Here is a 7,142-nt window from a genome sequence, read left to right as displayed (position 1 = left end):
GATAGCAAATAAAGTAAAACTAGCAACTAATTTTTTTGTGTTTTGATTTAGTGCAGCAAACAAAGTAGTAAATAAAATAAAGCAAGACAAAAACAAAGTAAAGAGATTGAGAAGTGGAGACTCCCCTTGCAGGCGTGTCTTGATCTCCCCGACAACGGCGCCGGAAAACAGGCTTGATGCGCGTAAATGTACACGTCCGTTGGGAACCCCAAGAGGAAGGTATGATGCGCACGATGGCAAGTTTTCCCTCGGAAAGAAACCAAGGTTTAATCGAACCAGGAGGAGCCAAGAAGCACGTTGAAGGTTGATGGTCGCGAAATGTGATGCGGCGCAACACCAGGGATTCCGGCGCCAACTAGGAACCTGCACAACACAACCAAAGTACTTTGCCCCAACGAAACAGTGAGGTTGTCAATCTCACCGGCTTGCTGTAACAAAGGATTAAACGTATCGAGTGGAAGATGTTTGCAAAGAAAACAGTAAAACAAGTAGAATGTATGCTATGAAAAGAATAGGACCGGGGTCCACAGTTCACTAGAGGTGTCTCTCCCATAAGATAAAAGCATGTTGGGTGAACAAATTACAGTAGGGCAATTGACAAATAGAGAAAGGCATAACAATGCATATACATGACATGGTAAATATAGTGAGATTTAATCCGGGCATTACGACAAAGAACATAGACCGCCATCCAACCGCATCTATGCCTAAAAAGTCCACCTTCAGGTTATCATCCGAACCCCCTCCAGTATTAAGTTGCAAAGCAACAGACAATTGCATTAAGTATTGTGCGTAATGTAATCAATAACTACATCCTTAGACATAGCATCAATGTTTTATCCCTAGTGGCAACAGCACATCACAACCTTAGAACTTTCTGTCACTGTCCCAGGTATCAATGAAGGCATGAACCCACTATCGAGCATAAATACTCCCTCTTGGAGTTAAGAGTAAAAACTTGGCCAGAGCCTCTACTAATAACGGAGAGCATGCAAGATCATAAACAACACATGAACAATAGATTGATAATCACCATAATCATAGTACTCTCTATCCATCGGATCCCGACAAACACAACATATAGTATTACGGATAGATGATCTTGATCATGTTAGGCAGCTCACAAGATCCAACAATGAAGCACAACAAGGAGAAGACGACCATCTAGCTACCGCTATGGACCCATGGTCCAGGGGTGGACTACTCACTCATCACTCCGGAGGCGACCATGGCGGTGTAGGGTCCTCCCGGGAGATGAATCCCCTCTCCGGCAGAGGTGCCGGAGGCGATCTCCGAATCCCCCGAGATGGGATTCGCGGCGGCGGCGTCTCCGTAAGGTTTTCCGTATCGTGGCTCTCGATGCGGGGGTTTCGCGACGAAGCTTTAAGTAGGCGGAGGGTCAACGCGAGGGGCCACACGAGGGGCCCAGGGGATAGGTCGGCGCGGCCGAGGCTTGGGCCGCGCCGCCACCCCCTGGCTGCCTCGTGGCCCCACTTCATTAGGTCTTCGGTCTTCCGGAAGCTTCGTGCAAAAATAGGACCCCGGGCGAAAGTTTCGTCCAATTCCGAGAATATTTCTTTACTAGGATTTCGAAACCAAAAACAGCAGAAACAAAGAATCGGCTCTTCGGCATCTTGTTAATAGGTTAGTTCCGTAAAATGCATAAATATGACATATAATGTGCATAAAACATGTAGGTATCATCAATAAAGTAGCATGGAACATAAGAAATTATCGATACGTTGGAGACGTATCGGGGCCGAACCACATGGCCGCGCGGGCCCCCCGGGCCGCGCCGCCATGTGGTGTGGGGCCCTCGGGCCTCCACCTCCTTTGCCCTTCCGGCTCCGTCAATATTTTGGTAAAATAGGGCCATCCGAAGAAATTCCGAGGATTTTCCCGAAAGTTGGATTTACGCACAAAAACGAGACACCGGAGCGGTTCTGCTGAAAACGAGCGTTAGTCCGTGTTAGTTGTATCCAAAATACACAATTTAGAGGCAAAACAATAGCAAAAGTGTTCGGGAAAGTAGATACGTTTTGGACGTATCAACTCCCCCAAGCTTAGCTTATTGCTTGTCCTCAAGCAATTCGATTAACAATCGAGCGGTAAAAGAACTTTCACGAACACATTTGCTCATATGATGTATATATTCTCATGCTATGGCTAATACTTAAGCAGTTCATAATAAGATACATGCAAATAAGATCATCCAACAGCTATGTCAATCATGGAGAGGTACCAACAATTAATAATAAGCACCATGAAGCATGTATATAAGCAGGATTGCAATGTTCATAAGAGAATATGATAAAGTGGTATCTCGCTTGCTCGTATTTGATCGGCAAAACATAAATGCCGAGGCACCTCTTGAGTTCATAGAAAGACTAGAAGTAGTGATTGTTAAAGATAAAAGCATCAAAGTTATACCACAATCAATCATATTTTGAGACAAGCATATTATACTAAGAATGACAAGTCGTGCTCTCAAGATAGTGCTCAAAGAAAGAATGGAGACACAACATAAAAGTAAAAGATTGACCCTACGCAGAGGGAAGCGAGGATTAACATGCGCTAGAGCTTTTCATTTGTAAAACAGGAGTAAAATTATTTTGAGAGGTGTTTGTTGTTATCAACGAATGGTAATGGGTACACTAACTACCTCATCAACCGGACTCACAAGAGCGGCTCCCATTTTATTTATTTTTGGTTGGCACTCCTTCCAACTTTTCTTTCACAAACCATGGCTAACCGAATCCTCGGGTGCCCGCCAACAATCACATACCATGAAGGAGTGCCTTTTTATTTAAGTTTTATTATGATGATGACACTCCCCCCAACCTTTGCTTACACAAGCCATGGCTAACCGAATCCTTCGGGTGCCGTCCAACAATCACAAACCATGGAGGAGTGTCTATTTAAGTTAATTAATTCGGGACTCGGGAATCCCATTGCCGACTCTTTTTGCAAAATTATTGGATAAGCGGATGTGCCACTAGTCCATATGAGAGTCCGTCAAAAGTAAATGACAAGGTTGAAAGCTAAACACCACATACTTCCTCATGAGCTATGAAACATTAACACAAATTGAGAAGCATTTTGAAAGTTTTAAAGGTAGCGCATGAGAATTTACTTGGAATGGTTTGAAATGCCATGCATAGGTATTTATGGTGGACACTTTTGGAACAACTTGGTTTTCAGGTGTTTGGAAGCACGAGCGGCGTCACCGCTCAGTACAAGTGAAGGCTAGCAAAAGACTAGGGAGCGACAAATCAAGAGAGCAGTAACTGTCATAATCATGCTTGCGGCAAAATAAATTAACGGAAGCATAAAAGTGATACAAGAACTCGAAGCAATATAAATCATCGAGGCTTAATTGACTTTTTGTTCAGTCATATGCATGCGTGAGCATGTGCCAAGTCGATATAAATGAATTATTCAGAGGAGGATACCACAATGCCATGCTTACTTATGAATAAAACAATGCAAGCAAACATCCATGACATGCTACTCATATTAATAAATTGAAACTAAACATGAGAGATCATGAGCTACTAGACTTTCTCAAATAACATATACCTCACATGAACCAACTAAGCATGCTCATATGGATGAGTATATGTACAAAAATGAAAGCAAATAGAGTTCATACCAGCCTCTCACCACAATCAGATTGTCGTAGATCGTCATTATTGCCCTTTTCACTTGTGTAGCTTGGATAATATGAAATGAAAACCACGCTCCAGCCACCGAAGACCATTGAACTCATGATGAACTTTACAAACCAAAGAAGAACAGCAAATATTTTTGGTGTTTTCGAATTAGAAACAAGAGCAAAAGAAAACAAGCAAACAAAGTAAAATCTTTTTGGGTTTTCTCATAACAAACCAACGATAGCAAATAAAGTAAACTAAGAGCAAGGAACCAAATAAATAAATGGTGAAGAGAAACAACAGAAATATTTTTGGTCTTTTTGTGTTTTAGGAAAGAAACAAAGCGAAAACAAAAGAATGCAAACTAACAGAAACACGTGAAAAGCGAGGATGACAGAAATCTGCCAAATCCTGACAGCAGTACAGAAATCGAATTTAACAAAAATCTTCCATTGCTCATACCAAAAAGTGTTCAACTAATGAAAGTTAGATAACAACCTGGGGAACATGCCCAAAAATTGGCAACTCAAAATAACGTTCTGGCTGTGCGTACGAATTTTTTTGGTAACAGCACAGAATCTGTTTTTGGACAGCACTTCCCCAAATATCATCTCCCTCACATTAGAAAACCACTCTAGAGACTAAACAAGTATGTACAAGTATCCAGCAATCATAATATGCAAAGAATGAGTGATGCCGGTATACCTCCCCCCAAGCTTAGGCTTTTGGCCTAAGTGGAGTTCATTCCCAACGAGGGTCGGAGTTCCACGCCGGTGGATCATACATGGAGTGGTAATAGGGCCCCTGTGCCGAAGAATATCGTGGAGGCTCCACATGACCATGATGTTGATATGAGGAGCTTGCTGCATCGGATGAAGAGTCGGGATGCTCCTCGGTCTCCTCCACATTTTCCCTCGCACGACGGCTTTCTCTTTCTATGTATGCATTTAGCTCATTTTCCGTGATCGACCACCCGTTCCCGGCATCAAGGTTAAACAAAGCAAGTGCGGGCAATCGTACTAGTTTTTCAATTTTCTTAGTTATACTCCAACTTTTCTTATACAAAGTTATCCTATAATGCAGGTTGCTCAAACTAGATGCATCTGAAATAAATTCATGTCTAATCATGGAAACAACATCAAGCTTCTCTATAGAAAGCGGAATATCTAAATGGTGAGGTTCTACACCATGCATAGCTAATAAGCGAGAGGCGATAAGACCTCCACAAATTCCTCCTTTCTCACGGTTAGTAGCAAGTCTACAAGCTATTAAAGCACCCAAATTATAAGTCCTATCCTGTTGCAAAGCAGCAGACTAAGAAAGCCAAGTCCGGGACGGATAATTTACCTCCAGTCCTTCTTGCAAGGACGCACTTTGTAATGAAATAGGCAAAGTAGCGGATGGCTGGATGTTGAATGCTACTAATCTTACCATCATTGGAGAGGCTCCTCCCATTACAAATCCTTGTATAAAGATCCGAGAGCTCCTGCGGTGTTCCCCCGATCTTCTCGCGGAGATCCCCATTGCGGTACTCCAATTGCTTGCACAAAAAACACTAAATGACAAGTTGACAGACTTTATTGTAAATTTTATACTTGGACCATGGGGTCGGATCGCGACCAATTGAACTTGAAGTCCTGCACAAAAGACATAGTTAATTTTGCATATTGTCTTGGCTCTCCTTCAACAACACCACTCAGCCCCGCACGAGAGATTAGAGTTTGCACATCTTGTAAAATCCCCGCACTTCTCATAAAGTCCACGCATGGGTAGTAAGAGGGGTATACTCCCTCCTCACGATTGACTCTCGTAACTTGCTGGACTTCCAATTCTTCTTGGTTCAATTGGGGCACACCTCCTTCCATTTTCTGAAATTTTCAACAATCATTATAAAATTTGATTTCAAGGTGTGTAATTGAAGGGAACTACTATAGGAACTTGCTAGAGTACTACACATGCATCAAAACTAATTTCTACCACTTAGAACAAGCATGCAAGCTCACTAAACATGTTATCTACAGCAGCAAAATATTCAAGATATACTCAACCAAATGAAATTCTAATTGGACAATCAAAGGAGTCACATACCAAGGAGTAAATGTGCCAAATTTCGGACGAAATCTGGGCTGAGCAAGGAGATCGAAAAATCGCGAGTTCTTGAGCGTAAACACGAGTGAGAGAAACTTGGTACGAGTTTTTTCGGGAGAGAGAAGGTGCTCGGGAGGAAGAGATGATGAAGTGGGGCAAGGGGTGGCCCACACCACATGGTGGCGCGGCCCCCTTGCTGGCCGCGCCGCCCTATGGTGTGGCACCCCCGGTGCCCCACGAGTCATCCTCTCGGTGCTCCCAGTGCCTCGTCGAAAAATAGGACCAACGGTATAATTTTTGTAATTTTTAGAGAACTTTGAAAAATGCACATTTCGGGTATTAAATTAATGATTACTGCGCGATAGAAATGATTTCTAAAATCTTAAATGACTAAAGCATATTGCAAAACAAAAGTGCTACAGCAAATAAAATAGGTGGAAGGAAGAAAGGAAGAAAGAAGTGTTGTTTAGCTCTTTTATGCAATAAAATATACTTGTTAACAAGGTTGATCAAGTCTTGCTACCAAATAAATTTTATATGACATAAGAAGAAATAAACCTCAAATCAATCATGTTACCTTATATTGAATTGATATGGATCCAATCACAAGAGTTTGATATTCTTCTTTAGGCTCATATATAGGACAATCAATGGATCCCACTTTGATAGTTTTCACATTAAAAATTGTATTAACTCCATATACTTTATCAATCCTCTTGGGAAAATAAACAAGTGTGTTCCTTATCATCAACATTGAAAGTAACCATGCCTTTATTGCAATCAATAACAGCCCCTGCAGTATTAAGAAAGGGTCTTCCAAGAATAATGGACATATTATCATCTTCGGGCATTTCCAACACAACAAAATCAGTTAATATCAAGCAATGCTGAGTAACTTGAACAGGAACATTTTCACATAAACCAACAGGAATAGCAGTAGATTTATCAGCCATTTGCAAAGATATATCAGTAGGTATCAATTTATCTAAATCAAGTCTCTTATAAAGAGGGAAAGGCATCACACTCACCCCTGCCCCTAAATCACATAGAGCAGTTCTAACATAATTATTCTTGATGGAACAAGGAATAGTCGGTATACCTGGGTCGCCCAACTTCTTTGGAATCTTACCATTGAAGGAGTAATTAGCGAGCATAGTAGAAATCTCCTCATTGGGGACTTTCCTTTTGTTAGTAACAATATCTTTCATATACTTTGAATAAGGAGGCAATTTAATAGCATCAGTCAAAGGGATTTGCAAAAATAAAGGTTTCATCCAATCACAAAATTTATTATAATGTTCCTCTTCCTTTGATTTTAGTTTCTTAGCAGGAAAAGGCATTTGCTTTTGAACCCAAGGTTCTCTTTCATTACCATGCTTCTCAGTAATAAAGTCTTCTTTA

Source organism: Lolium rigidum, chromosome 6, assembly GCF_022539505.1.
Source record: "Lolium rigidum isolate FL_2022 chromosome 6, APGP_CSIRO_Lrig_0.1, whole genome shotgun sequence".
Taxonomy (NCBI): domain Eukaryota; kingdom Viridiplantae; phylum Streptophyta; class Magnoliopsida; order Poales; family Poaceae; genus Lolium; species Lolium rigidum.
This window is presented reverse-complemented; position numbering follows the sequence as displayed.